Below are 24842 nucleotides of genomic sequence, written 5' to 3'. Positions count from 1 at the left end.
CTCTATGACTACATTCATAATCATCACGGAAGATTGAGGTATCCATAAAATATGAAACGGAAAAATCATTTTTTACAGAACACTCGCCAATCAGATGACGAATCTAACAAACATAGGAAGGAGAAGTGTGGTGAACCAGAGAGAAGACGAAGGGTGGTGGGTGCCTGGGTGGTTGTCGAGCAGTATGGGGTAGAGAGAGAGAGAGAGAGAGAGAGAGAGAGAGAGAGAAAGAGAGACTTGTAGATTAAGACCATGGCGGATGAGGCATTTTATCAAACATGTTGCGTGCATCATCGATTCTTCCCCATTTACTGTATAAGTCGATTTCTCGATTTCTATTTCTCTTTCTCCCATTCCAGTCTCCGACTTTCTGTTGCTGTGATAGAGAGTTTCCTTCCGTTGCTGGGATTTGAGTAGTGCCACCACTCCTCCGAAGGCTCTGAGTTTTCTTGGTCTAGGTCACCAGACCTAATGTTGCTGGCAAGGGCAGGTGAGGTGAGATTGCCGGAGATGAGGGGCTCCATCGGCTGGGTGACGCTGGAAAGCATTGGATGGTGGGGCGGGGCTAGACGGAGGTCAGAGGTGGGAGGTGCCAACACCAAGAGAAACGTCGGAGGTGGGAGAAGCTGTCGACATCGAGAACCGAGAAGAAGAGAAAGGGTTTGTCGAAGTAAGAAGGAGAGAAAGGGAAGTTGAAGAGAGAATGAGCAGTACAGGAGGGCATAATCGGGGAAAGTTCTTGAAAAAAAAGCGCTAGCTACTAGGGAAATTAAAGTGGAGGGAGAAAAAAAAGGAAGGCGGGGATTTTAAGTTTTTGGGATTTCATTTTCCCCGGATGGAACGCGCGCGTTCTATTAAAATTTATAAAGCGACGGTCGTAGATGACACGCCGGTGCCCTCCGTGTTTTTATTTTTTTTGTTTAGACACTAATTTTAGGGCCCGCAAAAATGCGCATCTGAAATCCTTTAAATTTTGGAAGAGATGACATTATTTTTTAGACACTCACCTTTGCGTATCATAAATCACCGCGTGTCATGGTTCGCGCGTCGTAAAAGGCTATTTTTCTAGTAGTGCAACCTCATCCTCTCATTAAAAGTATAATATGAAATACAAAGTAACTACATGTTTTTCAAAATTTTCCTAATCCTAGTTACTTTAGGAAAAGTGAATTGATGCAATCCCATGAAATTACACTTTGCACCTTGCTAAGAAGTTAGTGGAGCGTGTATGGTTTACCGACACACTAATTGGTTCTAAGTGAAGGATGGCAAAGGGTGATTCATTGTTTATCATAGTTCGATGGAGCGTGTGTGGTTTACCGGCACATCGAATAGGTGATCGTTACAATGAAGGCACCATGTGAATTTGCATGGTAATTCACACCCACTTTGTGATCCTTGGTATCCCAGTCACAAACGAGAGGGGCATATCGAGATTTAAACATGCCATTGAAAAGTTCAATCAATCTCATACAAACCTAGGAATTCTCAACACATTTAGAACTTAAAGTTATGTTTTCATGGTGGAGAATTAGTGAATCGTCATTCACTCACCTTCAAATTGTTTGCATGTTGGATTACGGCATCCCTTTTCTAATGTGTAAATATTGTTGTTGGATCCTAGCCCTAATTTGTCTTATTGGGTGATAATTAGGGATTCATATTCTAATCTATCTTTGTCCTTTCTAATTGTAGATGTCGAACGCGAACAACGTTGCTGCTAGTTCATTCACATTGATGAGCCTTTGTCAAAAGGTGACTTTCGATGGGACGAACTTTAGCGAATGGATAAGATACATTGGCAAAATTGCTCGCTACAAGGACAAGGAGTATTTCCTCGATGAGAAGCTCGAGAAAATCAACCCTAAAATCGCTACTCTGGCTGAAATGATGCTTTTGAAACTCACGAGCGTGATGCAACGAAGGTACATTGCATCATGATAGCCACTATGAACTCCGAATTCCAAAAGTCCTATGAGGACATGTACCCGTACGAGATGCACCAAGACTTGTTGGAGAGATACCACCAAAACTCGAGACAAGAGCGTTATGAGATTTTCACTAACATGATTTTCGCTAAGATGGGACATGGAGACTCTCTTTCCATGCACCTGCAAAAGATGCAAAGGTATGTCGACCGTCTTCGCAAGTTGAATGTTGACTTTGGGGAAGACTTGGCAATCGACATGGTGCTTCACTCTTTACCTCCAAGTTACAATCAATTTAGGATGACCTACCACATGAACAAAGAAGAGGTCACACTAAGCAAGCTCCAAGGTCTCTTGAGGGTTGCTGAAAGCAACTTTAAATGCAAGTCTGTTGCACCAACTCCCAATCCACCCGCTGCTCCTACTTTGGCTATTGGACAAGGAAAGGGAAAGAAGAGGAAGGCTTCGTCTAAGAACCATCACAAGGTTAAGCCCCGAGATGGTGCCTCTTCCAGTGGGACCAAAGTTGATTGTGCTAAACCCTGCCCTAACCCAAAGGAGGCAGAGTGCCACCACTGCCACAAGATAGGACACTGGAAGAGAAGCTACCCAGAGTACCTACAAGCCATCAAGGAAGGAAAGATCAAGCCGTCTTTCGCAGGTATATACACAATTAAATCTAATGATTCGTCTCATGATATTTATTGGGTTCTTGATACCGGTTGTGGTTACCACATTTGTTATAATGTGCAGGGACTAAGAAGAATTAAAGACATGGAGTATGGAAGAATAAATCTAATCATGGGGAACAGAAGATCGTCACCTGTGACCAAGATTGGAGTGTATTCTTTAGTTCTTAGGAATGGTTTATCTTTAGATTTGAATAATTCTTGCTATTCGCCAGAAATGGCTAGAAACATCATTTCATTTCATGGTTTGTTTAGACAAGGTTTTAGATTTTCTTTTAATAATGATAATGGTTCTATTTTGGCTTTATCTAAATGGTGTCTTTTATTTTGAAGCAATACCGTGTAATGGAATTTATGAAACTGTTATGATTATAGATAACTTAGGAAATGATGTTTTATGCATGGATTCTTCCAATAGTATGGATAAGGCATCCTTGTGGCATTGTCGTCTTGGACATGTCAGCAAGAAACACATAGCCCAACTCTGAAAGGATGGAGTGTTGGAGTCATTCGACCTTAGGGAAGATGACACATGCGAGTCTTGCTTACTTGGAAAGATGACCAAGTCACCCTTCATTGGTACTTGTGAAAGGGGTGAGGGTCTATTGGACCTCATACATACCGATGTGTGTGGACCGTTTAGATCAACCACGAAGGAAGGAAACCGCTTCTAAGTGACTTTTACCGATGACTATAGTAGATATGGGTATATCTATTTAATCAAGCAAAAGTCAGAAACATTTGAAAAGTTCAAAGAGTTCAAGAATGAAGTGGAGAATCAATTGGGCATGAAAATAAAGATGCTTCGATCCAATCGAGGAGGAGAGTACCTAAGTCTTGAATTCCACGATTATCTCAAGGAGTGTGGAATAGTTTCACAATTGACACCACCTAGGACACCGCATCTGAATGGTGTGGCAGAAAGGCGTAATTGAACCTTGTTGGACTCCGAATTCCAAAAGTCCTACGAGGACATGTATCCATACGAGATGCATCAAGACTTTTTGGAGAGATACCACCAAAACGCGAGACAAGAGCGTTATGAGATTTTCACTAACATGATCTCCACTAAGATGGGTCATGGAGAATCTCTTACCGTGCACCTGCAAAAGATGCAAAGGTATGTCGACCGCCTTCGCAAGTTAAATGTTGACTTCGGTGAAGACTTGGCGATCGACATGGAGCTTCACTCTTTGCCTCCAATGTACAACCAATTTAGGATGACCTACCACATGAACAAAGAAGAGGTCACCCTAAGCAAACTCCAAGGTCTCTTGAGGGTCGCTGAGAGAAACTTCAAGGACAAGTCTATTGCACCAACTCCCAATCCGTCCGCTGCTCCTGTCTTGGCTATTGGTCAAGGGAAGGGAAAGAAGAGGAAAGCTTCATCGAATAACCATCGCAAGGTGAAAGCCCGATATGGTGCCTCTTCTAGTGGGACCAAAGTTGATCCCGCTAAGCCCTGCTCCAACCCAAAGGAGGCAGAGTGCCACCACTGCCACAAGATAGGACATTGGAAGAGAAGCTGCCCGGATTACCTGCAAGCGATCAAAGAAGGAAAGATCAAGCCATCTTTCGCAGGTATATACACAATCAAATCTAACGATTCTAATCATGCTATTTCTTGGATTCTTGATACCGGTTGTGGTTATCACATTTGTTCTAATGTGCAGGGACTAAGAAGAAGTAGGGATGTAGAGCAAGGAAGGATCAATCTAATCATGGGGAACAGAAGATCGTCGCCTGTGACCAAGATTGGAGTGTATTCTTTAGTGCTTAGGAATAGTTTGGTTTTAGATTTGAACAATTGTTGCTATTCGCCAGAAATGGCTAGAAACATCATTTCATTTCATGGTTTATATAGACAAGGATTTAGATTTTCTTTTAATAATGAGAATGGTTCTATTTTGGTTTATCTAAATGGTGTCTTTTACTTTGAAGCTATACCATGTAATGGAATATATGAAACTGTTATGATTGTTGATAACTTAGGAAATGATGTTTTGAATATTGATTCTTCCACTAGTATGGATAAAGCATCCTTATGGCATTGTCGTCTTGGACATGTCAACAAGAAACGCATAGCCCAACTCCAAAAGGATGAGGGACTATTGGACCTAATACATACCGATGTATGTGGACCCTTTAGATCGACCACAAAGGATGGGAACCGCTTCTATGTGACTTTTACCGATGACTATAGTAGATATGGGTATATCTACTTAATCAAGCAAAAGTCAGACACCTTTGAAAAGTTCAAAGAGTTCAAGAATGAAGTAGAGAATCAATTGGGCAGGAAAATCAAGATGCTTCGATCCGATCGAGGAGGAGAGTACCTAAGTCTTGAATTCCACGATTATCTCAAGGAGTGTGGAATAGTTTCGCAATTGACACCTCCTAGGACATCGCAGTTGAATGGTGTGGCAGAAAGGCGTAATCGAACCTTATTGGATATGGTTCGCTCTATGATGAGTCGTGCTTCACTATCTATCTCTTTTTGGGGGTATGCCTTAGAGACTGCCGCCCATATCCTTAACTGAGTCCCTACTAAGAAGGTTGCCAAAACACCTCATGAGATGTGGACAGGGAAAGCTCCCTCGTTAGCACATATCAAGGTTTGGGGTTGCGAGGCTTTCGTAAGACGAGATACTCACGACAAGCTTGAACTTCGTAGTGACCGATGTATTTTCATCGGCTACTCGTAGAAATCCTTTGGATATCTCTTCTATAGACCGAAGGACAATGTTGTCTTTGTTGCGAGGATAGGAGTTTTCCGAGAGCGAGAACTCATAATCCAAGGAGACGGTGGGAGGCAAATCTAGCTTGAAAAGAATCAAGAGTCGATAGATGAAGGAACCTCTACCGCTGGTACTCAACCCGAGGAGGAAACTTCGGTTGAACCGATTGACGTATCATTTCCTCTTAGACGTTCCGAAAGAGTTCGAGTTCAACCCCAGTTGTATGGTTTTCATATTACTACCAAAGGGGACACGTATATTAGTAATAGTACACTAATAAACCTTGATGAACCTAACAGCTATAAGGAAGCCATGGCATGCCCGGAGTCTGCAAAATGGAAAGTGGCAATGGATAGTGAGATCCAATCCATGTATGATAACCAAGTTTGGAATTTGGTTGATAATGTGCCCGGACGTAAGACCGTTGGGTGCAAATGGATCTTCAAGAAGAAGACCGACGTTGATGAAAAAGTACACACGTATAAGGCGTGATTGGTTGCGAAGGGCTTTACTCAAACTCCCGGAGTTGACTGATGAGACCTTCTCACCAGTTGCGAAGATAAAGTCTATTAGAGTGATGCTAGCTATTGCCGCATTTCATGATTATGAGATTTGGAAAAGTGATGCTAGGAACGCTTTATCTTAACTGGAAGTTGGCTGAGGATGTTTACATGGCTCAGCCGGAGGGGTTTGTGGATCTGAAGCATCTGAATAGAGTGTGTAAGCTTGAGAAGTCATTAATGGACTTAATCAAGCATCTCGCAGATGGAATCTTTTCTTCGATAAGAAAGTCAAAGAGTTTGGATTTGTTTGAAACGAAGATGAATCGTGTGTATATATCAAAGCCAGTGGGAGTATAGTAAGCTTCCTCGTTCTATATCTCAATGACATATTACTCATAGGAAACGACGTCCCGACTCTGCAGGAAGTTAAGTCCTGGCTCGGGAAGTGCTTCGCTATGAAGGACCTCGGAGAGGCTTCCTATATTTTGGGAATAAGGATAGTAAGAGAAAGAATTAAGAGACTAATAGGACTTAGTCAGGACACTTACTTAGAGGAGGTACTAAAAGGTTTTAGTATGGAAAACTCAAAGAAGGGAGAATTACTGATACAAAGTAATGCCAAGTTGAGTAAGAATCAAAGTCCAAGTACCGAAGCTGAGATAGCTGAAATGAGCCGAGTTCCATACGCTTCCGCAGTTGGCTCAATCATGTACGCTATGACTTGTACTCGTCCTAATGTAACCTTTGCTTTGAGCATGGTTAGTAGATATCAAGGGAACCCTGGCAGAGCCCATTGGACTGCGGTGAAGAATATCCTTAAGTACCATCGGAGGATGAAGGAATGGTTTTTAGTCCTCGGAGGGAGTGATGAATTGAAGGTGCGAGGGTATAGTGACGCCAACTTTCAAACCGACAGGGAAAACTACCATTCGCAGCCGGGCTGGGTCTTTACCCTGAATGGAGGAGTAGTAACTTGGAAGAGTTCCAAGCAGGAAATCATAGCTGATTCGGCGTGCAAATCAGAGTACATTGCAGCGAGTGAAGCATCGAAGGAGGCAATATGGTTGAAGAACTTCATTGGTGACCTTGGAGTTGTACCTGCCATAAAGGAGCCCATGGAGATTTTCTGTGATAATGAAGGAGCGGTTGCCTTGACCAAGGAACCAAGGGATCATGGTAGATCTCGACATATCGACAGAAAATATCACTTCATCAGACATCGTGTAGAAGAAGGACAATTCGTAGTGAAGAGGATATCATCAGAAGATAAACCAGCAGATCCGCTTACGAAGGGACTGAGTAGGGTTAAGCACTTGCAGCATGCTAGGAGTATTGGGTTGAAGGATGATATTAGCATATATTAGATAGTAGTAGAAACGTGTAATAGATAAATGTAATTAACATTTGATGATTCAATAAAGGAGTTTTATTTATGAGTAATGTTATTGTCTTATGTTAATTGTTTAACTATTGTTTCACTTTGCATGTTTTAACTTCCAGAATAATTGAGTTTATTAAGAATAATCGAATTATTCAAATTGTTCACAATCGTTCATATGTCGGAAGTAGATATGAATGAAGATTGTCATGAATTGGTGTGTAGATTGTCTAAATGGTATTAGACATAGCAAAAGATTGTTGCAACGTTCATGAGTGCTTATGAACTGGTTTTGAGCATTGGAACAAACCCGCGCTTGCTGGAATCACCTTATGGAATATGATATAAAAGGTGATCGCAAGACGATAATATCATATAGTCTTAAAACCTAGATATATGGTTTGTTATTTGTTAATTGATTGTACATTGATAATGCGAAAACGCATAAGTAACTCGGTGTTATAAAACACATTGTTGTGTATAGTTGATTAATGAATAAGTAAATGCATATAAGTCAAAGTTTATCTGTTACTTTTATCCTAAGAAGGAAAAAGCGATATATCGGCCGCTCGATGATTTGATTTGACTTATGTGTCGGGCCCGGTCAGCACTGAATTGATGTGTTCGATTAAGTTCTATGTCAAATAAATCGGAGATCGAGAAACCAAATGCTAGACTAATTATTCCATAAAATTGTCCGCATGATATCTAACAAAGGACTGTACGATCCCTTATCTAAAGGACAAGATTGATTAAATCAGAGTTTAACAGCGTCTTTGAGAGCTACGATTGCAAACTGGATTGTACTTGTGCATATAATTACTAGACTTATCCAAGTGGGAGACTGTTGGAATAGTGTCTAAGGCTGCAACTATATTAGGCAAGTACTTGACCCGATTGTGCATGGTCCTTTTGGGTTGCCTTCACCAAAGCAACTTGACTGGAGAAATAAATAGAGAAAGAGGTTATTATGATTTATTAATATGTTATAAGATTAATATATTAAAGGAGAAATCATATTTGTTTAATTAATATTGGTCAATAATTAATTAGGAATTAATTTTGTGATCAAGTGTAATTAATTAAACTAGAGGGGCTATATTGTAATTATGTGATAGTTGCAAAATAGGGCAATGATTATCCTTGTTAAAGGATGGACGAATTCAAGGATAAGGATATCCTTAAAATCGTCCAAGGTCCAAGAGATAAGGGTTTTCAAGGCTTATCTTGTGGTTGCTTGGTGGGCAAGTAACTGGATAAGAATAAGGATTGAAACCCTAATCCCAACCCTATATAAAGACCCCTAAGGCCTTAGGATTTCGTCCACTTGATCCCTAGAGCATCTAAGGACGATTTCTACCTCCTCCCTTCTCTCTCTATATCCTCTCCAATTGCTTGTGGTGTTTGTGAGCCATTAGTGGCATTACACTTGTGGTGCTTGCTTTCAAGACTAAGGGTTTGAAGATTTATGTTGTTATTGCAATATAACAACAAGAGGTATGTGATCTAACCCTATATATGAATTTCGAAAATAGCATTCTACATTAGGGTTTTATCCATGTGTTCATAATGTTGTGTATATAATAGTGAAACATAGATCCAAATTAGGGTTGCATGCACACATAGGATTGTTTGTATAAAACCCATCAGAAACATCTACTATCACACTGCTAAAAGATTGTATATCAAATTAACTACTTTACATCATTTATCGGACATTAGCAAATAACAACATAGGAAACTTTTGCCCTTTTTAACTTTCGGAAGGGAGAAAATAGATTCAACTTCCTACGGCTATGAAATGAAAATATCAGAATATGATAAAGTCCCAAATGATTCATATGCTTATGGTATAGTGAAAATTGATGAATGTTTGTATGCAAATGAATTAGTTGAAACTGTGAATGAGACCTTGACAAAAACTGAACAAATCAGGATTTTTAAAAGAACTGAGAATTCAACATCTGAATCGCAAAACAATTTTGTTGATATTGAAGATAATTTCGACAATATCAGTGAAATTAAAGAAGAGGAAGTTGTTTACTATTCTCATTTTTCTGTCATTAATGTCCAATCTTTAGCCAAGGGTAAGGAAAAATGTTATGATTCTTCGGATAAAGTTGACAAAGACCAACCATTGACTTCGAAAGTTCATGATCCTGACCATGTGACTGTTAAAGATAGTCAGACAGACAGTGATGTAGATGATGGTGATGATCTTCCAAAAGGAACAACCATTCCTCAAGTTATTGTTGAACAAGTGTATGAGGATACCGAAAAATTCAACACAATCATGAAGGAAAAGGATTCTTATTTTCTTGAACCAAATACGGTTGTGTATCCTAACTTCAAATGCTCAGATGAAGTTCTCTTTCCAAATCAAGTGTTTGTTACGTCAGAAAATAGTGAAAAGGTCAAACCTGAAATCAATAAAATTATTGAAGAAGATAACAAGAATGTTTCAAAAGAAGAATTTTTCTCTAATCAAAGTATTGTAGAAAATAATCTCACCAAGAACTCATAAACTTTTCAAAGACAAAAAACCAAGTCGAACTGGGGTTGTTAAAACATGAAAATCAAAGGTTGAACAACAAATGGATGCCAATATTTTTGAAAAACCATCTCAAAAAGTTCAAAGTTCAAAAGAAGATATTCAAATGATTTCTAAAGAATATGGAATTTCAATGAATAAAGCTCGAAAAAGAGCTTATTGGTAGAATTTTGAAACTAAAAAGAAACAACCAGCTTCAACAAAAATGTCTGAACGGAAAAAGACTGAACGTGTTAAGACTAAATCACAAAAAGATTTTTCAAAAACCAAAGTGAAAGTTTCAAATTTAAATCAAACATCAGATGTTCAAACTTCTTACCATCAGAATTATGTGAAAACTCAACAAATAAATAATGTTGTTCATCATTTTCAAAACAAAAGGTTTTCACAAAATAATATTCTTAGTGACAGGGTTTTCAATCAAATGGAAAAAGACTTATAATCGTGTTCCAAATCAAAATCACTTTTCGAATACACAAAATGTCTTTACAAAAAAAATAATGTTGGTTATCAAAATCGTTTTCAACCACATGTTTCAACAAGAGTGCCAACACAAAATTTTGTTAAGTTGGAAGTTTAAAGGAAACGAAAAGAACAGTTTAAGCTAGAACAACCTCATTTTCAAACCCACCTTTGAAACAAATAGTTAAATCTTCATATGTCAAAAGAAAAACTAATGTGAAGAATATCAATCGCTGGTTAGAAGGAAAAGGAAAAAGTTTTCAATACAGGAAATTCTCTCAAGAACAGATCAAGGATGCTTATGAGGAGTATTAGAATGAATCTTCTCATGGAAGTTAGCCATCCAAAGAATGAAATCCTACCGTTCAAAAATGGAAAGCTACTCTGAAAGAAAAAGTCAGTGAGAAACGAAATCAGAAGAAAGAGGCGAAAGTTAATGTTGATTCTAAACCCTCGAATGATTATATTTCTATACCGTTATCTAGCAAAGTGTACTTAATTGATAGTTTAAAATAAAAAGTTTGAAATTAGATTTTAGGGTCTTCATTTCATCATGCAGTTAGTTCAAATGACCAAGGACCCCAAACAACCTTGGGAACCTAAATTTCACTGATTGCAGGTTTTGAGTTACGAGCAATATTGTGATAAATGGTATATCGATAGTGTTGTTCTTGTCACATGACTGGATAGAAGGAAAACCTGAGAGACTTTCGAAGTTTGGAAAATGCGGGTGTAATAAATTTTGGCAAAAATAACAAATACAAGGTTAAAGGATATGGTAAGGAGACAAATGGCAAGTTTACAGTTAACAGGGTTGCTTATGTCGAAGGTCTTCAACACAATTTGATAAGTGTTTCGCAACTTGTTTTGAGAACTGGAAATCAAGTTGTTTTTTATGAAGAAGGAAGTGTAATATCGAATGAAGAAACCAAAGAAATTCTACTGAAATCTAAACCAAAAGCTGATATGCTTACACTTGACATCAAACCCATAGTTGGTGTTCCTTCAGTTTGTCTGCTTTCGAATGCTTCTTCTGACATAAGTTGGCTATGGCATTAAAGACTCTCTCAATTAAATTTTAAAAATTTGAATAAGTTGGTGGTAGATGATGTTTTTCGTGGTTTGCCAGTTCTAAAATTTGATAATGATACTTTGTGTGCAACTTGCAAACAAGGAAGACAACACATACAAGGACATCCAATTGTTATTGATTCAAAAATCATCGAACCTTTGAAACTTCTTCATATTGACCTTTGTGGTCCTTCGAAAGTTGAAACACTTAAAAGAAGAGGTACATTTTGGTTATTGTTAATGATTTTTACAGGTTTACTTGGGTATATTTTCTTCGTTTAAAATCAGCAACAACTCAAGTGATGATCGATTTCATCAAAAATATTGAATTGATTTTGAAGAAAAAGCTTCGAAAGATCAAGAGTGATAATGACTCAGAGTTCAAGAACAAAGTTCTAGATTCGTTCTTAATAGACAGAGGAATTTCGCATAATTTTTCTACTCCTTGCACACTGTAACAAAATGGTGTTGTCGAAAGAATGAATCATTCTCTTTGCGAAGCAACGAGGGCAATGTTGACATATGAGAATCTTCCACAGTATCTTTGGGCTGAAGCAGTTTCGACACCTTGATTTATTCAGAATCAATCTTTTATTCATCGTCGATTTGATATCACCCCACATGAAATCATTAATAGTCAAAAACCAAATGTTAAGTTTTTTCATGTTTTTGGGTGCGGATGCTTCATTATGAATCTTAAGGATAATCTTTCGAAATTTCAGTCCAAGGCTAATGAAGGAATATCCTTAGGATATTCTCATAATTCGGTTTGGCATATAGGCTGCTCAACAAGAGAACTACGAAAATCAAAGAAATATTTAATCTCTCATTTGATCATTATTATGTCAAAAGAGTCGAAAAATGTTTTGAAAAAAAAAACAATCATTAATGAATCAAATGATGAAAATGAAATTATGAATTCAATAGATTTTGATTATGATTTAATTTTTGGTGTTCCTGATAGGGCTATTGATGCAGAAATTCATGTTGATGATAATAAAGTACCCGAAGCATCAAAACATTCTAATATTTCAAATGTTACACAAGATGTTGTTGACTAAAATTCATCAACAAATTCTCCAATACAAATCGGAAGTATGCCAATATTACCCAATGATCAAGTGGAGGGGGAGCACTTGAGTTCGTAAAATGACATTGAGGGGCAGCAAACTTTGGAAGAAGTGCAACATCAAGAAGTTGAATATGTTGAGGGGGAGCACCATCTTATTGATCCAATTGTTAACATGGAGCAACATGGATCTTTGTTAAATATTTCAAATGATCAAACTGAAGTTTTTCATGATATGACGGATAATATGTCGAATATATGTGAAGAATCAGAAAGTGATGAAATGTTCGAAGACGCACCATTGGATTTTGATCCAACATTTCCTCCAATGTATAAATGGACTCGAAATCATCCTGTAACACCATAAATTTCAAAACAAAATTTTCAAATTTTTATAAAACATAATTCATTTAATATTCAGAAAACAACCATATTTAATCATTCAATCCAAGTAATACAAAATCCCAAGATCTCAAAATCATAAATCCCATGCGTGTGTACTGATCAAGCCGGCACCTTCCCGCGATCGTCACTAGTACCTGAAACAAATAACATCAAACACTGTAAGCACAAAGCTTAGTGAGTTCCCCAAAATACCACATATAACACATATTATCCACTCGAGGCTATAACTCTGTGGGTCCGTGCAGCCAACTCTGTGAACCCTCAGGTTTTAACTCTGTGAACCTTCTGGTTCTAACTCTGTAAACATGCACAACATAAATCACATAGAAATAACGCAATACAACACATAACATACATAGCATACAAATACTCTGTCACATAACTCTGGTTACCTACTCAAGGTAAAGTATAGTGAGAAGACTCACCTCGCGTGTCTCGGTAATTCGTAAATCCCTGAAATCACTAGTGCTCGATCTCCTGAGCATAGCCCTCCTATAACACAATACATCTCTAATTAACACTTTCCCAACTAAGGTTGACTTTCCCCTAACAAGTCAACATTGGTCAATGGTCAACGGTCAACTTTGACCGGACTCGGCGAGTGCACTATAACGACTCGACGAGTCTAAGCGCATACACTGATTTCCCTGGGATCCTCTCTTGACACGTCGAGTATTCTCCTAACTCGATGAGTTCCACCTAGCATGAGTTGTGGGGCCACCACGACTCAACTCGCCGAGTCTCAAGAACAACTCGGCGAGTCCAGCTTGACTCAGTCCACCTGTCAACCCACTCTGACTCTCCCTGACTCACTGAGTCAAACCCTCAACTCGGCAAGACCACTCGCTGTGTGGTCCTGGGCAATATTCATGCTACTCGCCGAGTCTATTCTTCGGACTCGGCGAGTCCATGCCATGCAATGACTCAAACTCGCTCCTAAGTTCAGATCCGGTCCATTAACTCATAGATCCAGTCCTTCCAAGCTTATTTAGCACGTAAAGTCACTATCTTGATGTACATACAACATCTAAATGACCATATATGATGATTTAGTCCCAAATACCACAACTCAAGGACATAATCTCCATTGCTCTTCATAAAGCTTGATGAGTGAGGCTCTCTGGACCTCTATGGATCCAGATCCAAAGCCTCAACATTAGAAAGGGACTATTTGGCATCAAATCAACCCAATAAAGGCCACAAGAAACCCTAAATCCAATTATACTTCATAAAACAGAAGATGAGCTGAAATAATACCTCAAGTTCGAAGATCTGAGCTTCAAGTCCACAGTATAGCAATCTCCTATGCTTCCTCTTGGTTATGACCTCCTTCTTCTTGCTAAATAACACCACAAAGGTCAAGAATGGCTTCCTTACTCTCTCAAAACGTTCAAGCACTCTAGGGTTTCTCTCTATGGATTGGTGAGCACAAATGACGGCCATAAGGCCCTTTAAATAGGTCTCAGACCCCGGGAATTAGGGTTTCATCACACAGTGTGGACTCGCCGAGTCCACTCTTGGACTCGCCGAGTTCGGACGTGAACCCGTGCCCAATACCACTATCCTACTCGACGAGTTTGAGCTCCAACTCGCCGAGTCCACTCATAATTTCTAAAAAAATAAGCCAATAATAAATACGTGGAAATTTTAGGCTATTACAATTCTCCCCCACTAGAACTAGACTTCTCCCTCGAAGTATCACTCTGCAAATAACTCCGCATGTTGTTCTCGCATCTCACGCTCCGGTTCCCACGTCATCTCGGACCCCTTCCGATGCTGCCACTGAACCAAAACCGAAGGTACCTCCTTGTTCCTCAGAACTTTGATTTTCCGATCTCTGATGGACACTGGTCTCTCAGCATAATTTAGGCTCGCATCCACCTGAATATCCTCTAATGGAACCACTGCCGACTCATCGGCTATACACTTCTACAATTGCGACACATGGGAAGTGTCGTGAATCTGCCCCAACTCTGCTGGCAAATCCAAACGATAGGCTACCCTGCCTACCCTCGCGACTACCCGAAATAGTCCGATATATCGGGGCCCCAACTTGCCCCTCTTCCTGAATCGGATCACTCCCTTCAAAGGAGAGACCTTCAGGAGCACAAAATCACCGACCTGTAACTCATGTTCGGATCAGCGTCTATCCGCATAACTCTTCTGTCGACTCTGAGCAGTCAGTAACCTCTGTCTGACCTGTTGGATCTGCTCTATCGTCTGAAGCACTATCTCTGTGTTGCCCATAACGGGTTGCCCGACTTCTCCCCAGCAAATGGGGGTCCGACACCTCCTCCCGTACAACAGCTCAAAAGGTGGCATACCGATGCTCGAATGATGACTGTTGTTGTAAGAAAACTCGGCTAAAGGCAAATACGTATCCCAACTTCCCCCGAAATCCAATACACATGCTCGGAGCATGTCCTCGAGTGTCTGAATCGTCCGCTCACTCTGTCCGTCTATCTGGGGGTGATATGTGGTACTAAAATGCAGCCTAGTACCCAACTCCTCATGAAACTTCTTCCAGAATCTGGAAGTGAAACGCACATCCCGATCGGAGACAATCGAGATTAGCACCCCATGCCGAGATACCACTTCCCTCACATATATCTCTGCTAACTTCTCTGCGGAAGAACTCTCGTTGATGGCAAGGAAGTGAGCGCTCTTCATCAACCTGTCCATAATCACCCAAATTGCATCAACTCCTCAAGCAGTCCTTGGCAATTTGGTGATGAAATCCATGGTGATCTGTTCCCACTTCCATTCAGGAAGCTCCAATGGCTGCAACTTACCATGCGGTCTCTAATGTTCGGCCTTAACCTTACGGCAGGTTAAGCACCTCTCAACGAACCACGCAACATCTCTCTTCATACAAGGCCACCAATACTCCCTCCTCAAATCCAAACACACCTTAGTGGCCCAGGATGGATCGAGAATTTCGACCGATGAGCCTCTTCCATCAAAATGGCACGCGTACCTCCCACGAACGGTACCCAAATACGCCCCTGAAAAGTCATAAGCCCCCGACCATTGGTAACGAACTTCGATACCAACCCAACAACTCGCTCTCTCTTCTGGTTTTCCAACCTCACCGCCTCAGCCTGTGCTCCTCGAATGGTGTCCAACACCGGAGTCATCACGGTCAATCGCAAACATACATCTCGCAACGGGGCGCTCTCTGCCCGGCGACTCAGGGCGTCGGCTACCACATTAGCCTTGCCCGGATGGTACATAATCTCACAATCGTAATCCTTAACCACATCCAACCACCTCCTCTGCCGCATATTTAGGTTGGGCTGATCCATCAAATAATTCAGACTCTTATGGTCCGTGTATATCGTACACCGAACCCCATACAAATAATGGTGCCAAATCTTGAGGGTGAACACCACTGCCCCCAACTCTAGGTCATGGGTGGGATACCTCGTCTCATGAGGCTTCAACTACCTCGATGTATACGCTATCACATGCCCTATCTGCATTAGCACCGCTCCCAATCCCAAAATCGATGCATCACAGTATACAACAAAGTCCTCCATTCCCTCCGGGAGGGCTAACACTGGGGCCTCGCATAACCTTTGGCGAAGCGTCTCATAGGAGGCTTGCTACTTGGGGCCCCATGAAAAAGCAACACCCTTCCGGGTCAACCTAGTGAGTGGCACTGCGATCTTAGAGAAATCCTTGATAAATCTCCGATAATAACCGGCCAACCCTAGAAAACTCCTGATCTTGGAGGGTGACCTTGGTACCTCCCAACTCATCACTGCCTCCACTTTGGCCGGATCAACCAATATCCCATCCTGGTTAACAAGATGTCCTAGGAATTGGACCTCTCACAACCAGAAATCACACTTGGAGAATTTGGCATAAAGCCTCTCCGATCTCAGAACTCCGAGGATCTCCCTCAAATTCTCTTCATGCTGCTCCCTAGATCTCGAATATACCAAAATGTCATCGATAAATACGATCACTGACTGATCCAACATCGGCCTGCATACCCGGTGCATGAGATCCATGAACACTGCCGGAGCATTGGTGAGTCCGAAAGGCATCACCACAAACTCATAATGCCCATAACGCGTCCTAAACGTTGTCTTCTGGATTTCCTCATCTCGCACCCTCACCTGATGGTATCCAGACCTCAAATCGATCTTGGAGAACCAAGATGCTCCCTGCAACTGGTCGAACAAATCGCCGATCCTCAACAACGGGTAACGGTTCTTGACCGTCAGCTTGTTCAACTCCCGGTAATCAATGCACATCCGGTGTGAACCATCCTTCTTCTTTACAAACAGAATAGGCGCTCCCCACGGCGAGCTGCTCGGCCGAATAAACCGTTTCCCTAGCAGCTCCTGAAGCTGCGAGGATAACTCATGCATGTCTAGAGGTGCAAGACGATAAGGCACCTTAGCGATAGGCGCGGCCCCCGGGACCAAATCAATACCGAACTCTACTTGCCTCACGGGAGGCACACCCGGCAACTTCTCTGGAAAGACATCCGGGAACTCTCGCACTATAGGAACTTCCTCCACTGACCTAGGCCTCATGGAATCAACCTGCGTATCCGACACGTATGCCACAAAACCCTTACAGCCCTGTTGTAGACACTGTCTCACCCTAGCGGCCGAACAAAACGCTGATCCAGAACGGGTACCCTCGCCGTACACTGTAAGAACTCCCCCACTAGGGTCTCGTATGGTCACTAGCTGTCACTCGCAGTCGATAACCGCAGCGAACTTGCTCAACCAGTCCATGACCACAATGATGCAAACATCCCCCATGGCAATAGGAACCAAATCAATGGGGAACTCAATGTCGAAAATCTCGAGTACGCACCCACGGATCACCTCCGTGGCATATATCGCCTTCTCGTCAGCTATGGAAACTCTCAGAGGCCGACTCAGTGCCTCGCGACTAACACTGATGTGCTGACTAAAAGCCAAAGATACAGAAGACCGACTCGCACCCGAGTCAAATAATACCAAGGCAGGTACAGAATTCACAAGAAAAGTACCTACGCATAACATAATATAAGCATAATATTTCAACATTACAATAAATACATGAAAGAATACATACCAGCCACGACATCGGGCGCTGCGCGGACCTCCTCCACGGTCAACTGAAACGCTCTCCCACATGCCTCGGCGCCTCGACCTTCACTGGCCGACTCCCGGTAGCTCTGATGGCGGCAGGGGCAGATCCCTGAGGTACTCCCTGAGCTGATCCCCGCAACTGCGGACACTCCGCCTTCCGGGGTCCGGTCTAGTTGCAGTGAAAGCACACTGAAAACCCCTTGGGGCAGTCCTTAGCCATGTGCCCCTCCTTGCCACATTTGTAGCAAGATCTAGCTCTACACGCTCCATCATGATCCTTGCCGCACTTTCCACAAGTGCGGCCCTTCTGGCTCCCTGATTTGGGATCAGTTGGCTTGGCCCGCTTGGCTGCCGGTTGGAATTGTGCTGGTCGCCGATCCCTCCCATGAGACTTAGCCTCCTCCCTAGCCTGAGTCTCCAACTTGATCTCCCTCTTCCGGGCATTTTCCTGAAGCTCATCAAATGTCCGGTATGAGGAGTTCGCTACGAACTCCCGAATGTCTCGCCTCAAGATACTCAAATACCGGCTCATACGTGCCTGCTCAGTGGACACGTGCTCAGGGCAGAACATCGCCCTCTCGTGAAACATCCTGGTAATCACCATAACAGACTCAGTGCCCTGCTTGAGGGTCAGAAACTCCTGGGCCAAATGCTCCCTCTCCACCTGGGGAACGTACTCATCTCGGAACATGGCAGTGAACCTCTCCCAGGTCACTGCCGCAAGCTCAGCAGGCAAAAAGTGTGCTGTGACAAACTTCCACCAGTCCTTCGCTCCCAAACGAAGCTGGTTCAGCGCGAACCGTACTCTCAAATGCTCAGGAGATGAGCAAGTGAAGAAACACCCATCTATGTCAGAAATCCATCTCATAGCCGCCACCGGGTCCTGGGTCCCATCAAACTCCGGTGGTTTCGTGTTGCTGAACTCCCGGAACAGCAACGCGTCACCACCCTGCGGGCTAGCAGCAACAACAGCTGCGGTGGCCGCCGCAACAGCAGCCTCAGAAAGAGCAGCATAACGCTCGTCGAAAGTCTCAATCAGCGCGGTCTTAATAGACCTGAACATCTCTGGTATCTCTGCCCTCATGACCGCAACCACCTCCTCATGAATGCTCTGTTGGATCTCCTCATCACTAGCCCCAACACCCTCTAGCATATGACGTGTCCTCACCATGATCAACCTCTGAAATACAACATATGATAAATTAGAATCCGCTCGAGCATAGTCACACTCGACAACTCATCCCTCCTTGATCCTTGGCATCCGAAGATTCTTACTTGGACCGTACACCGCCCCGGTGCTTTCAGTAGTATGGGCCCAATACCACTGTCCACACCGTTTCAGTACACACCCCAAATCCTCCTCTTCGGATCCCAATTTCCAAGTACTCTATCACTCTCTAACAGATCTCTTGTAAGCTCCTCGCTGCTACCTATTCACTCTCAAGCATCTCATAGCAGCTCACATCTCCCTACGCTAAGGCATCACAAATCAGGGCACTCTAGTCCTAATAGGAATACCTAGCCTACTCTAGCAAGAGAATACATCATATCAATTTTCATTAACATATAATATAAGGGTATTTTGGGAAATCACCGTTCGGGCGCTGACTAATCGTACACACGTTTCTTCTTTGAATTTCTCTAAAAATCTTTTACTTTTAGAAAATTTTGGTTCTCTTTTGAAAATATTTTCAAATCCTCAGTTTGAGTTCAAATACTCCCGAAAGCGTACCCGAATCCCTCAAACCAAGGCTCTGATACCAAATTGTAACACCGTAAATTTCAAAACAAAATTTTCAAATTTTTATAAAACATAATTCATTTAATATTCAGAAAACAACCATATTTAATCATTCAATCCAAGTAATACAAAATCCCAAGATCTGAAAATCATAAATCCCATGCGTGTGTACTAATCAAGCCGGCGCCTTCCCGCGATCGTCACTAGTACCTGAAACAAATAACATCAAACACTGTAAGCACAAAGCTTAGTGAGTTCCCCAAAATACCACATATAACACATATTAGTCACTCGAGGTTATAACTCTGTGGGTCCGTGCACCCAACTCTGTGAACCCTCAGGTTCTAACTTTGTAAACATGCACATCATAAATCACATAGAAATAATGCAGTACAACACATAACATACATAGCATACAAATAATCTGTTACATAACTCTGGTTACCTACTCAAGGTAAAGTATAGTGAGAAGACTCACCTCACGTGTCTCGGTAATTCGTAAATCCCTGAAATCACTAGTGCTCGATCTCCCGAGCTATAGTCCTCCTATAACACAATACATCTCTAATTAACACTTTCCCAACTAAGGTTGACTATCCCTTAACAAGTCAACATAGGTCAACATTGGTCAATGGTCAACGGTCAACTTTGACCGGACTCGGCGAGTGCACTATAACGACTCGGCGAGTCTAAGCGCATACACTGATTTCCCTGGGATCCTCTCTTGACACGTCGAGTATTCTCCTAACTCGACGAGTTCCACCTGGCATGAGTTGTGGGGCCACCACGACTCAACTCGCCGAGTCTCAAGAACAACTCGGCGAGTCCAGCTTGACTCAGTCCACCTGTCAACCCACTCTGACTCTCCCTGACTCACTGAGTCAAACCCTCAACTCGGCAAGACCACTCGCTGTGTGGTCCTGGGCAATATTCATGCTACTCGCCGAGTCTGTTCTTCGGACTCGGCGAGTCCATGCCATGCAATGACTCAAACTCGCTCCTAAGTTCAGATCCGGTCCATTAACTCATAGATCCAGTCCTTCCAAGCTTATTTAGCACGTAAAGTCACTATCTTGATGTACATACAACATCTAAATGACCATATATGATGATTTAGTCCCAAATACCACAACTCAAGGACATAATCTCCATTGCTCTTCATAAAGCTTGATGAGTGAGGCTCTCTGGACCTCTATGGATCCAGATCCAAAGCCTCAACATTAGAAAGGGACTATTTGGCATCAAATCAACCCAATAAAGGCCACAAGAAACCCTAAATCCAATTATACTTCATAAAACAGAAGATGAGCTGAAATAATACCTCAAGTTCGAAGATCTGAGCTTCAAGTCCACAGTATAGCAATCTCCTATGCTTCCTCTTGGTTATGACCTCCTTCTTCTTGCTAAATAACACCACAAAGGTCAAGAATGGCTTCCTTACTCTCTCAAAACGTTCAAGCACTCTAGGGTTTCTCTCTATGGATTGGTGAGCACAAATGACGGCCATAAGGCCCTTTAAATAGGTCTCAGACCCCGGGAATTAGGGTTTCATCACACAGTGTGGACTCGCCGAGTCCGGACGCGAACCCGTGCCCAATACCGCGATCCTACTCGGCGAGTTTGAGCTCCATCTCGCCGAGTCCACTCAGAATTTCCAAAAAAATAAGCCAATAATAAATACCTAGAAATTCCAGGCTATTACAATTCTCCCCCACTAGAACTAGACTTCGCCCTCAAAGTCTCACTCTGCAAATAACTCCGGAGGCTGCTATCGCATCTCACACTTCGGTTCCCACGTCATCTCGGACCTCTTCCGATGCTGCCACTGAACCAAAACCAAAGGTACCTCCTTGTTCCTCAGAACTTTGATTTTCCGATCTCTGATGGCCACTGGTCTCTCAGCATAATTCAGGCTCGCATCCACTTAAATATCCTCTAATGGAACCACTGCCGACTCATCGGCTATACACTTCTGCAATTGCGACACATGGAAATTGTCGTGAATCTGCCCCAACTCTGCTGGCAAATCCAAACGATAGGCTACCCTGCCTACCCTCGCGACTACCCAAAATGGTCCGATATATCGGGGCCCCAACTTGCCCCTCTTCCTGAATCGGATCACTCCCTTCAAAGGAGAGACCTTCAGGAGCACAAAATCACCGACCTGTAACTCATGTTCGGATCGGCGTCTATCCGCATAACTCTTCTGTCGACTCTGAGCAGTCAGTAACCTCTGTCTGACCTGTTGGATCTGCTCTATCTTCTGAAGCACTATCTCAGTGTTTCCCATAACGCGCTGCCCGATTTCTCCCCAGCAAATGGGGGTCCGACACCTCCTCCCGTACAACAGCTCAAAAGGTGGCATACCGATGCTCGATTGATGGCTGTTGTTGTAATAAAACTGATAAAGAAGTCAATATTGTGGGAAATAAGGCTAGGCTAGTTGTTAAAGGATATTCGCAACAAGAAGGTATAGATTATGAAGAAACCTTCACCCCTGTTGCAAGACTCGAGGTTGATCGAATCTTTTTAGCCTATATAGCACATAAGGATTTCAATGTGTATCAAATGGATGTTAAGTGTGATTTTCTCAATGGTGTGCTCGAAGAAACGATGTATGTTGAGAAACGCCTAGGTTTTGTAAGTACTCAATATACTGATCATTTCTATGTTTTAGACAAAGATGTTTATGGACTTAAACATGCACCACGTGCTAGGTATGCTACTTTTACAAATTTCTTAAAATCGTCGAAATTTAAACAAGGATCTGTTGATCCCACTCTCTTTCGAAAGAAAATTGGGAATCATCTTATGCTTGTTTAAATTTGTGTTGATGATATTATTTTTGGTTCTACTGACCCAAATTTGTCAAAAGAGTTTGAAAATATGATGAAAAGTCAATTTGAGATGAGCCTGATGGGGTAGATCAATAATTTATTGGGTTAAATTTTCGTCAAAGCAGATAAGTTATTTTCATTAATTAGGAAAAGTACACTCGCAATCTGCTTGAAAAGTTTGGAATGAAGAATAGCTCAAAGTTGAGAGTACCGATGGCAGTTGGCACGAGACTTGGTCCTTCGATAGATAAGCCGGCTGTTGACCTCACATTGTATCGAAGCATGATATGTTCATTACTATACCTAACGGTAAGTCGAACTGATATTATGTTTGTTGTATGCAGTTATGCTAGGTACCAATCGAATCCCAAGGAGCCTTATCTTATAGCAGTAAAGAATATTTTTCGCTATCTCAAAGTCACTGTTTCGTTGGGCTTGTGGTATCCTTCAAAAATAGGATTTTTCATTCAAGCATTTTTGGATGCTGATTTGGGTGGTTGTCAACTTGATCGCAAAAGTACAAGTGGAGGATGTCAATTATAGGATGGGAAGTTTGTGAGTTGGCAATCGAAGAAACACACATGTGTTTCGATTTCCACAGTAGAGGTTGAATATGTTGTTGCTGTAGCTTGCACTTCTAAAATCATATGGACTCAAAGTCAGCTTAGAGATTATTCAATAAACATGAAAAATATTCCTTTATATTGTGATTCTCAAAGTTCCATTCGAATTTTCCATAATCCTGTGCAACATTCATAGACCAAACATATTGCACTTCGTTATCACTTTATTAAAGATCATGTCAAAGATGGTAACATTGAAATTCACTTTGTAAAGACAACGTATCAGCTTGCTGATATCTTTACAAAACCATTGGATGAAAAGAGTTTTCTACGAATTTTGTCTGGACTAGGTATGCTTGATGCAAATGCAGTTCCTGTGTGAAATTCCTGATAAAGCTATTGTATGTCAAAAATTTTGATGATCCATTCATACGTTACTGTTCACTATTCAACGTTCGACATGCTTCACTTTCGCAAGTCCTCTGACCGATTCAGCAACATAGTTTCAATACTTTTGCAGGTTTAGTGAGGTTCTTTTATTTCGATTGTTTTTTTTTTAATTTCTGTTATAAAACTCTAAAAACAACAAAAAGATTTTTCTTATTTTTGTTCTTTCAATTATAAAATCAAAAATATCAATAAGATTTTTTTTATTTTGGTTATTTTTGTTCAAAAACAAAAAGCCAAAAATATTTTCTTTTGTTGTGTTTTGTTAACTTGTTTTTTGTAGCGAAAATGTAAAGGTCTCTACTGATACACAGTATGCATCTTTAGGGAAAGGTATATTTTCGACATCTATGCAATAGTTAGGCGTCCCTAGAAGTATGTTGCAGCATATTGAACTAAGCCTCCTCGACTCAATGATTTTTCAAAGCCTTAATAGATATTTTATCTTGAGAATTCTTCCCAATTAGGCTATATTCTTGTTAGTCACTGAGCTACCTTACACTTCCTAAACGGGTTAAGAGTTTCCTGCTTGGTCCGCTTATTAAAGAGGTACATTTCGAATCTTGAACCAATCTTTTTCATCCTAAAGTTCTTTCACAATCACACACTATGACACATACCCAAGACATCTCTGGTCGAAACCAACCAGGTTATAGGTATGTAAACACTTTGTATTTATGATCTGGATTCATGAGACAATGATAAAAGGGAAACCTAAATTTTCAAAACTTACAAGAAATTAACGGTGAACTTTTCAGTTCAAGTTTTTAACGAAACACTTGTTTTAGCACCATCTTTTGATATTCAAGATCATGTTCTTTCATTTTGAATGATCTTGATAAAATGCTCGAAACCCATGGCATTTTTACCCAAATAGATCCATAATTTTTTTGTGAATATGACCTCCGTATGAATATCTTTTTGATCTTGCGTTACTAAATATATGTTTCCAAAGTCTACTTGTCCCTGACTATACTGGTTGAACATATAATTTCGTTTACAATTTTTCACACTTATGTTTTGTTGTGAAATGTAACGAAATTTGTTATCCACCCGCGAAGCCAATTAAAAGAAGCCCTTCGATACTCCTGTATGAGTATTCAATTTTATTAACGGGAAACCACACAAGCTGTTCAACATCTCTCTTGATGTTGAACAAAATGATCTTTACCCAAGATCATACTGCTTTTGTGTCGATTTACAATTGACATCATATATCTAAATTTTGTTATAGTTGTTTCTTATGTTATTTGTTTTTGGCAGACATTGCACTCACGAAATCCTTGAGATTCTCAGTAATACCAACTCAGGCTGATGATTTCGCAAGTCTGGCACATGATTTTGCTTTTCAACCCAAAAGTGAA

Source organism: Lactuca saligna, chromosome 5 (genome assembly GCF_052625555.1).
Source record: "Lactuca saligna cultivar CGN05327 chromosome 5, ASM5262555v1, whole genome shotgun sequence".
Taxonomy (NCBI): domain Eukaryota; kingdom Viridiplantae; phylum Streptophyta; class Magnoliopsida; order Asterales; family Asteraceae; genus Lactuca; species Lactuca saligna.
Note: the sequence above shows the minus strand (reverse complement) of the source record.